Source organism: Ascidiella aspersa, chromosome 6 (assembly GCF_963924565.1).
Source record: "Ascidiella aspersa chromosome 6, kaAscAspe10.2, whole genome shotgun sequence".
In the NCBI taxonomy this organism is placed as follows: domain Eukaryota; kingdom Metazoa; phylum Chordata; class Ascidiacea; order Phlebobranchia; family Ascidiidae; genus Ascidiella; species Ascidiella aspersa.
The window spans coordinates 16,520,340-16,531,719 of record NC_139452.1 but is presented as its reverse complement, the minus strand read 5'-3'; positions in this window follow the sequence as shown (position 1 = coordinate 16,531,719).

The window sequence follows — 11,380 nt, the reverse complement described above, 5'->3', positions numbered from 1 at the left end:
AACAGCCAAATACGTCCAGCAAAAGCGACCACGTGCGTCGTCGACAATCCTGTCAGGCGCCAGCTGCGAAATCACGGTGTGTAATCGTTAACTTCAGGCAAAAAAAAAAAAACCAAGACCGTGAAATATGTCAAATTGTTGTAGAATCACACATAATTCGACTATCAGCAGCGCAGTTTTCAAGTTCCATGAACGGAACGAGCGCTAAATTACAAGCACGTCTTTCACCACCTGCAATACTAAACGAAGATCGTTTTTTCGATCTATGCCACGATTAGCGTAATATCTGCGCCGAGCTGTGTGCCAAGTCAGCTAAATTACAAGCTGCGGTTGAGGGAAAATAAGTTGTGTCCATTGCACACTTAGCACGTGGTCTTAGACTCAGAGTATGCTTAAAGAGCATAATTTTGCGTTAGCCATCCTTGCTTAAAAAATGGAGACTTTGAAACGCGCACGACAGTCACCATTATACCTCATTTTAAGAATTTGCTCCAGTTAAACAAATGTCGATGTTACACCAACATCGGATATTAGCGCAGAGACCGAACGGCGAGGAACATACTGCGTATAACTAAAGTCAGGAGGACCGGTCGACGCAGGTCCAGACTATCAACAGAAGAAACAAGACGCCATTAACCGACTCAAGAAGGTCTAATACATATTACACTTATAAATAATACTAATAATCGCATTTTAAAATTCCAGGGGGGGGGCAAGTAAAAATCGTCTTGAAAAAACACGTTTTGGAAATTGCATCATAAAACTTTCCAAGGGAGATCTCTACAGTCATAAGGTAAACCACAAATAGGACTGGATATGAATTAGGCTACCCTAACATAGCCTATATAACAGAACCTTTAATTGTATTAAGCAACGGCGAGTTTGTTCAACAAAAAGATTCAAATAGATGTTTTTTTCCTTTTTATACTTTACTTGCGGTCCAGAAACATTTTTTTTTAATTTCACTGGTCCCGCGGTGTTGGTGTCATGGAATATTGGCCAAACCGAGGCAGCAAGCAAGCCGCTTTGTAATTATAGACCTATTTGTTTTTTAGGATGCTTAAGATGTTTTACAGCGCTCTCGCCGTGCGTTTCACAGCAATTTTTAACATTTAGGGGCGAAGGCTTTTATTTATGCATGATTTTCGTTGTATATTTGCAACGAGACTATTTTATGGCTTCACGTTTTTAACACACCCCTCAAACAAAATTACTGAACCTACCATTCTCAGACCCTATTCCTTTTTGTAAAGTCAAGTCAACAAGTCAAGGTTTTAGAAACTTCGATAGCGTTATGGGTTGATTGGTGTGCAACACCTATATTCCTATAATAATACATTTTGCTGATCAATGGTATGAGTGTCAGTCAAGGGTCTGCAAACATTTTTATCGCGACCCAAAAATAGTAATCCTAACGTCATGGGATCCAAATATTTTAGGAGTTTTCTGCTTTCAAAACGCTTGCATGAGATTGTTTGTTTGTAACTGGTATCCAAAAAACTATAAATGTAGGCTATAAAAACAGTAAATGTACGGTATTTTAATTAGGCCTAAGCTTATAGGTTCCGTTTCAGACGGGACAGTCCGAATATTTAGGGCTTTGTCCCGGCGACATGGTTAATCATCTAAAATGTCCGGTTGTTTAGTCAGCCAACATTTTCTTTCATTACACGGATATTTTTAGTTTCGTTTTTAGTTCCTTCTATACAACTGGTCAAGTGTTGGATTGGTTGTAAGCGCAAACTAGTTTAGTTATTCCATGTGTCTGCTAGTAGCAGTGTTCTAAACAAATCATTTTACAAAGACTTAATTAAGTCTCTGTCAGGTCATTAGTTAAACAACTTAAGCCCAAGTCAAATCTTTTAGAATAAACAGCAAGTCAATTCCAAGTCAAGTCCTTGTTATAAAAATTAATCGTTAAAGTATAACCCTAAACTCGTCCATTTATGGATAATAACTAAAATATAAGAACAACGAGAAATATGGTAAGCTAATATTGTTACGTGCACAAATTGAGAAAAATGCTCAATGACAATACTTTATTTCAACCTATAAGTAATTTGTCCAAATGACCTAAGTCAAGTCAAGTCAATTGAAAATTGGAACTTAAGTGCACTTAAGTCAAGTCATTGACTTAATTAAATACACCACTGGCTAGTAATGTTTCCTGTTGTCCCTATACCTTTTTGAGCAAACGAAATCGAATAAGGGCTTTCATAAAAGTAGCTATTTCTATATCCCACCAAAACGTATTGGGGCGAATAGGTATTATCACAAATAATTAAACCTTCCTTTGGTTTCTAAATATGCCATATATTGGTTTGTCTTGGTGTCGTACTCCTTTAGTAGTCCCGAGCATAGGATTTCAAAATAGTTCAGTAGGCTACTACTTGTAAAATAATAATGTAAATAAATCCGCTATATATTGTTACTGTGAAAGCGGTTATTCGTGTTTTTGTAGTTTAGTAAATAACCGAGATAAAATCCATTATTTTATTTGAACCGTTTTTGTTTAAAAATGAGTAAAAAAAATAATAAAATAGAATTTCCTCCTGTTAATTATCTGACCATTACATATTTAGTCCTATTTTTGCAGCACTTTCAGTCGGGAAATTAATTGGCAACAACAGGCCTCAATTAAAATTGCTTTTTAGACGTCGCGCTGACGCATTTTTGGTACGTCATATTTGAAAACAACAAAAAATTGCGGATCTTGTGACATATTATAATCAAGGCGTCTTGATTTTCATCTTCAAAATGTGGTAACATTACTTTCAATGAGAATTATGGATTCGGTGTTTGCTTATAGACCAGAGCTCATAATAGCATGCTTGTGTTACTGACTAAGCCTAAGCGAAAAGTAGCCTTGCAAGTTGTGGATGCCACAATTAGATAGCCTAATATTTAACCAATATTTATGGGTTGCAGCCCCTTCTAACCCAGCTTATTAAGGCAGTGACTAATGTAATAACCATTATTATCATTTGAAGGGTAGGCCTATTTACTTTTTGGAGTGACCGAAAAGTCCCGATGCCACTCTTCAAGAAAAAACAAACAACACAACAGTCACCACTTATGCGCATCCTGGATTTTGTTTAAAGGATATTAAAAATGTAACACATGATATTTCACAAAATTACGTCAAAGTGCGACCTCAATAACATAATTGTAGTTAAAATAAATCTGCTTCTTTCAATTTAACTTAAAGCAGGCAAAAAAACGCTTAATTTATATAGAATCATCAGACACTTTTGATGCTGTGGCCACCTTATAAATATAACCAGTTGCATCAACCTGAAAATACATTTTTGTTAAAATTGTTATTTTGATGTGTAGCATTTAGCCTACTTTTACGTCACTATACACGTGACCATTGTCCACTGATGTGTGACCGCCGTGCCTAGCGTATTGCTTTTCCGCATTTGACAATTCATTCTATTTTATACGTCTTACTGATTAGCGGCTTGAATCTCCGCTCTGTTTATCGCTGTATTTCTGAGATTTGTGAATATACTCTAAGAGCAACTATCTACTGAGTGGATTGTCTTTGCTTAGAGTTCATTCACAAATCTCAGAAATAGGACAATGGTCACGTGTATATTGACGTAAAAGTAGGCTAAATGCTACAGATGTAGCTTGGAATTACCTTGGTCCGTATTGTAAAGAAGTAACAGGAATAGCGCTTTGTTCAAAAATGATAATTTATACTAAGCCTAATTATGTGACGTTAGATTTTGAATAAACATTGATAAAAATGTTGAGTTACTAGGCTATATGTCCCCGCTGAAATAAACAAAAACTGAAACATCGGGGGCAGTCATGTATTGCATTTCTTTCCACGTAGATCTTAAAAAAATGCGTCGCTGTACATAAATATATATAGCTTTTTGCGAAAAGTGAACAGTCATGCGACACAAATTTTATCCACTATTTGCGGAGCTGGTGTAAGTAACGAAGAAACCCTAATATTTATTTATTTTCACGGTTATGGTATGACTTTTTGCGGTTAGCCGAGTAAGAAATGTGGCTCTTGGTATCTGACTGGTTGGCCAACCCTGGTGTAGGTTTGAAAGCTCGAAACGACTAAATAAATGACTCATAGACATATAAAACGGCGGTCGGCTTCTCTGACTCGTTCTAGTCACTTGTCACTTGTCTTTCAGTTAACTCATTTTTGATACATGTCCAATTTATTTGGGAACACTAATCCTGTCATTTTTAGACAAAGGATTGCAGTTTAAATGAGACACAAATTATCTACATGTCGTTTAACAAATAAGTTATAGTCAATCAAAAAAGGCCGTACGATCCATCGCAGGTCTCCCCTAACATCATTATTATAGTTATTTTATTGTATTGTGTTAATTTTTGCGATTTTAGTAAAAGGTGTCTTTGTTACAACTTACAAGACTCACAATTTATTTAATAAGGGCATTTTATAAAATATTTCACAAATCTGTTAACTAAATTGTTACCAAACAATTTCTTGACCAATCTGTTTGTAAAGGTGTCTAATAACATGTGTTAAAATGTTGAGGTTCAAGTCTTGGGGTCAGACTCTACAATATGGATTCGACTCTCTGCCTGTATTTCATCCATTTACGTACCTAAAATAAGATGGATATTCAGCAAACCACTTTATAAGGCACTGTCTGCTGTCACAAACACAATACTGTGCCCGATATTTTCAAATATATACTTCAGCCGTTACCTAGAAGTGTTAACTATTAATTTCGCTTTTAGCTGTGTTTTTCAGTCGCACAAAAACACACGTGCTTATTTTTATTGTAATGTCTAGCAAAATGGATGAAGCCGTTACTTCGCCTGTGCTCAATTGCTTCATCTGTGCACGCTCAGATACATCAGCTAAAAGGCTCATACAAGCAACTACAAAATGATACTCAACTTTATAGAAACAAGCAGAAACTGTAGGAAATGCTAAAGTTGTAGAACGTATAAAGGAGGCTCAAATAGAAGGAAAGCTGAGGTACCCCCAGAAGTGTAATAATGGTCTGAACAACAACTTTGTTTCAACCACCAAGAAATCAGCTCAAACAAGTCAGATAAAGAGTTATCAAAGTTTAAGAGAAGACGCATAACTTGTTCATCAACTGGCTGCAGTTCTACCCAAACACAGGCAGCTAACCTCCTATATAAGGATGTATGCATTCTTGGCAACAAACCAGCGCAGCTCTACAAAAATAATCCAGGACTAGCTAGAAAGAAATACAGAGTGCCAGATAATTTGACTGCAGATAGACTTACGGCAAGTTTGCTAAAGACAGCACGGACTCGCGGGGATGCCTGGAGGGGACCAACGTCTTGGTAGCAAAAGAAACACTGAAGCCTACCATGTTTACGAGAGGTGACAGTTTGTCTAACACTGATGAGAAAGGAAAATGGAAGAGAGGATAGAGAAGTATTCATGAGGAGCAAAAGTCAGTTTTTATTAATTTCTGCGAATGGTTCGACTCAGAAATAGGGCATGGGGTAATGGACATGGGCCAAGTCCATCCAAAGCTGCAGGAGTTTGATCAGTCACCAGATAAGAGCGTTTCTTATTTCAAGCATTGGCTAAAGATAAAACTTCAAATAAAATCGGAAAAGTAAGGAAAGAAGGAAATAAGGGCCGATGTATTCTCGCTCAAAGATAGCACCGACAAGATTATGAGACAGCATCATACTAATCTTGACCATGGAGATGAGAAGACTCAGGTCATAAAGACGGCACTGAAGTTCATATGCAACGATATTGCCTTGAGTGATATAAATCCAAGGTCATACCCAAACTCACACAGTATGACTGACATCAATAGTCAGCTGAAACTTGTTCCTGCAAGCCTACAGATGTTCTGGAGACCGATCGTCAAAACAGACGAAAGAGTTGCCGTTTGGGGATAGAATTTTATTAAGGCCTGTCGACCTCGGTCTGGAGTTTTATCGCACCAAATGGGGCTTGCCATACAACTTGACCAAAGATTTTGGTCAAATGGATGCTCAACAAGTTCCACCGGCTGAGGTACACTAAATCTTACACGTAGATACAAAACTACAAATACTGCTTCCTTAATAGTAGAAGTGTAGATTATTTTACATACACTTCTGGCACTCTTGATACCATTGTGGAGGAAACTGATGAAGAGGGAGATAATGAGGTTGCGATTGATGGTGTGCTTGAAGACCAATCAGTAATGAAAGCCGAAGTGCCAGGCAGTAATATTGTCAAGTAATGATCCGGTGGTCTTTATGGATGTTGGATAAACGAGCAATACAGTCTCTCAGATTATTAGAGATAATATAGATTTAAACATGGTCTCCATTCATGGAATCACTCCCTTTTCCTCATTGGGTTTGATCCAAGTCACCACTCCGGATCCACCTTTGCCAGATTCACAGACAACAGCAGATCTTCCCCGGGTGAAGTTGAAGGCACACGACAAAGCTAAGATCCTGAGAGGAACTGAAGTAAAGATTATTACATTTATGAACAGAAAACAGATAGGAACGGACGCGATCACGTTTTACCTTTAATCTTCCGATTTGGCTGGAGGCTGTGAATATAATAAAGCAGGCAAATCTACCCGTCATTCCAAGGTGGGGTCGTTTTCACCTGCTAAAATGTTATCTTGGATCAATTGGTAACATAATGGAAGATTCTGGTCTACTAGATGTGATCCAGTTGATCTATCCTGGAAGCAAGATAGCCAGTCACATCTTGGAAGGAGAATGTTTTGACAAGGCAATGCTCACCTCCTCATCGATGCAGCCATCTATCAACATTTCATGAAACTTGCCTTCACTAAGGATCAGCGTGGTGATATAAAGACCCTCATGGAGAAGGTGGCTGATGGGAAAATGGGAGCCAGACACACACTGTATTTGCCAACTCATGAAGAAGCTAGAAACTTTCCCTGCTTACAAAGACACGACCACATCTGCGTACCAAGATGTCTGCTGTAATCTCCACATTCGACCGGATATGCAAAACTGGGCCCCAAGAGAAAGGTTTCAGTCCAACACTCATAACAAGACTGAGCTCATCCACCTTCTGTCTTCAACCTTTCGAAAACATTACATCATGGTGGAGCAGTGTGACAATGCTGACACTTCAATTGTGAGAAAAGTACTTACTACTGCTTTAGAAGGCTCTGTTGAGGACAGTAACATTTATGCTTCAGTTAGTATAACTATTGGATAGAGCCTGGGGATGTAGCAATATAAAAAGGATAACTCAGACAGGTGGAAATTGTTATCTGTTGTAAACGTTGTTATATTTACAGGTGCGGGCAAAAGATGCAGACGTGCTGGTAATGCTCGTGCACCATAGCTCGGACAGCCATCATCCACTCTTCTTAACCACATCTTTAACGTCTTTGTTTTATGATGTTCGAAATATCAAAGAATGTCAGGAAAACACAGAATAGGTAACTACTCTTCTGTCTCGCCTGTCATGGATGGACAATAGGTGTGCGTGGATATGAGCCAGTTCCAACACTGGGCCCAATGGCTCCTGATGAGCTATTGCAGTTCACGAGCTGTAATTGTTATGGAGATTGCAACAACAACCGGCGATGCAGCTGCAAGAAGAATGGGGTCACGTGCATCTCTGCCTGTGGATTCTGTCAAGGCATTACATGCGAAAATAGCTTTTACGATGATATTCAGTCTGAAGAAGGTATAGACGAGGGATGTTCAACCTTAAAGCAGAATCGGCCGCATTGCCACTTTATCAATTTCGATGGGCGGCAAAATCTCTCAAATTAAAGGGGTGACGTCATAAGTTACGTCGTATCGTGCCTTCATTAAACCACTTAACTTATAAATACCCGCTCTTCGAGAGTGAACTCATGCGCAAATATGCAAGTAATCGCGACCTTATTTATTTTTTTATTATGGCGAAGCCCGAAAATGCAGGCTGGACATCCCTGTTATAAAGTATAGACAATGACTGTTAAAACTTCTGATGTTGTGAATAAGAAATAACTCTTTCGAGTAACATACATCTATAACGAGAATCATGAAAAACTTTTATTTAACCCCTCCTAAGTTATTTAAGGGCGATTAATTTTTTTTTTTCTTTTCGAAATTTTTTTTTTTTATTTCTCGAAATTTAACAGCTTTTTTTCTGGGTTTCCCACAAGACTTCAACTTCAACATTTTAACACATGTTAATACACACCTTTACAAACATATTGGTCACGAAATTGTCTGGTAACAATTTAGTTAACAGATTTTCATATGTTTCCCTTACTAATTGTAGAAACCACTAAAATACTTGTCAATTCATTTCCAACAAAAAGTATTTCAAGTCCCAGTTCATGCCACCTATTGGCACTTATCACAATGTCACAAACTAAGTCATGACAAAAGCAAGTCTATTCATTTCAATAAAAATAGTATATCTATGTAGCTTTTATAACAAATGGCAAAATTTGTCCGACGGTCGGTCACCGGTCAGCCGTCATGTGTTCCCTTAAGGCAGTGTTTCTCAACCCTGAGTCCGCGGACTCAAATGAGTCCGTGGAAGGGCCCAAATGAGTTCGCGAGCACATTTGCTTTTGCTAGTAGTCAGTTCATATTGTATCTACATAATAAAAGAGAAAGTTTGTGAGATGTGTGTGGCAACATGTTCGCACAGTTGGGGATAATTATAATATGAAATTCGAGCAGCATTGACGTTGCGCCGCTTCACTGGTGGAAAACTGTTGTAATGCTGACTTTCAATTTACAATGTGTTGCATCACAATGTTGCGTCACTCTCAATGGGATCTACAAAATGTTACAATGTGATTTGTCACTTACCAGATTGTGTTTAAGCACGTATTCCAGGCAGCGTTAGTTAATTTAATATAGGTATATTTAGAAGTTTTTGTGTTAGGCAGAGTTTAAGTAAAAGATAGTCCAAGTTTAACGTATCCGCGCAAAACTTTTTTTCAAGCGCAATTTATGTCATAATAAATTGGCTAAAGTTCAATAGAATTATAGTCAAGCGGTGTAAAAAGAAATTTAGCTAACTTGTCTGCCTAACTTTTGTTTTTCGCAACAGAAGTGTACTTTTTCATTCTTACTGAGCTGATGGGTTTACCTTTCCAACCACATAAAGGATTTTTAATTTTATTATAAAATAAAAAAAATTATTTAACAAAATCTGTTGTAAACCTTTAACAAACTTTCTAATGGTCTTACAAAACTTTTTAAGATACGAATTTAACAACTGTTGTTTAAATCAGCATAGGGAATGTATTTTTTACCTGAAAAAAAATTAAAAAAAATTATATATACTTTAGGTGTGATGGCATTGTTTTTTTTACCTCAACTTTAGCAAAGTTTTTTTTTACCCCAAGTGACTATACTTAAAATGGCTAAAAGAAAGCAAGTTTTAGCATATAATGATGAATACCGGTACTTGAAGCTTGGATTTACTTCGATTGAGGTGAATGGCGAAGTGAGGCCGCAGTGTGTGTTGTGCTTAACAGCTCTTTAAAGGACACGAAACTTCGTCGGCACTTAGAATCAAACCATGGAAATTTTGTTAACAAATCTCAGTATTTTTTTTAAGTATTTAAAGAAAAAGAGCATCAGGTGAAGCGAAGTCGCATTGATCGCCCAACTGCTTGGGGAGGAATAATATATTCTCACAGTCATGCAGTGCGTGCTTCTTTTGCGGTTGCATGGAAAATCGCTTGTGCAAAAGCACCTCACACAGCTGGAGAAATTTGATTAAGCATCTGTTGAAATGGCCAGGATAATGTGTGGTGATGCTGTTGCTAGCAAACTGGAAATGGTTCCTTTGTCAAACGACACCATGAAGCGGCGTATCGAAGAACTCTCAAGGAATGTTCTGCAACAAACAATCGCTGCCATAAGATGCTGTGAAAGATTTAGTTTGCAACTGGATGAGACAACAGATATCGGAAGTGATGCATAGCTCATGGTGTTTGTGCGATATTTTGACACAAATGATTTCGTTGAGCAGTTTCTGTTTTGCCGTTCACTTGCTAAAAATACCACAGAAGAAATATTCAAGAAAGTGGATTTCTTCTTTGAAGAACATCAGCTTGAATGGTCTAATTGCGTGTCTGTGTGTGCTGATGGTGCTCCAGCCATGATGGGAAGTAAGAAAGGCTTCATGAGTTTTGTGAAAATGAAAAACAATAACTTTGGAGCATAATGGTTGGAGGTTGTAGTAAGACGTAATAAGAATATCAAAGCCCATACAGAAGTAGGTATCATTTCGAAACGTTCAAAATGATACCTACTTCTGTATGGGCTTTCATATTCTTAAAAACAATAACATTTCGGTTGTTCATTGTCTTCTCCATAGAGAAAATTTGGCAACACAAGAAATACAAGAAAATCTTGCCATAGTTTTCAAAGAGGTTGTATTTGTGGTAAATTATATTAAATTTCGTCCTTTGAACAATCGCTTATTTCGTGCTTTGTGTGACGACATGGAGCCGACAGATGTGGAAAGACAAGTTTAAAGATTTTGGGCAAATGTGCAGTCGATGGAGCCTAGTCTTTCAGATCTTTGCAAGCAAGCTGCAACAGCTCTTTTGCCATTTCCAACCACATACCTGTGTGAATCTGGCTTTTCAACTCTGACGATGATCAAAACGAAGTATCGCAATAGACTTCAACCGGAAGGTGACATCAGATGTGCATTGGCAACCATAATTCCAGAATTCGATAAACTTGTCAAGCAAGTTCAAGAACAAGACTCTCATTGAGTGTGTGTTGAGTGAAAAACAGTGCTTTCTTTTTTCGTTGATTAAGCGAGCCAGGGTAATATAGGGTAAAATAGAAAGATGGACTGGACATGTACTCCAAGCGCATCTTAGTTAGTGAGTGTCGTCGCAAACCGGTTACGGGTAAGCAATTTTTATTTTTGAAGGGAATATTTCCTACGTATAACGCAGTTTGGTGCCGTGATTACGTATTTGCTTGAATATCACGCAAGTCTAAACATAGCTGCTACAACTCAAAGTTTTACGTTTATCAGTAATTCCAGATCGATAAATGTCACGGGGTTTTATCACTTAAAATTGTGTGACACGCTCAGCCAAGTGTTGTTTAGTAAAGAATTAAGTTTAAAACTTCTTACTGTATGTTTTAATTACAAAAAACTCAAAATGTTGGCGCAAAATTTTTATTTTGCAGCTTGAGCAGTTTCTATTCAACCGGGTTTGTCTGACGATGTACGCAGCTTTTGCGTAACCGTCAAAATGAAAATAAAGTCATCGCCTTTGCAAAGACTTTAATGCTCAGTGTCTTATTTTTTTCAGTTTTTTTTTTCAGTGTTTAAAACAGTGTGAAATTACGAATTTTACATTTACTGAACGTGTATCGCTATGTAGATAACGTCATGGGCGATATATGT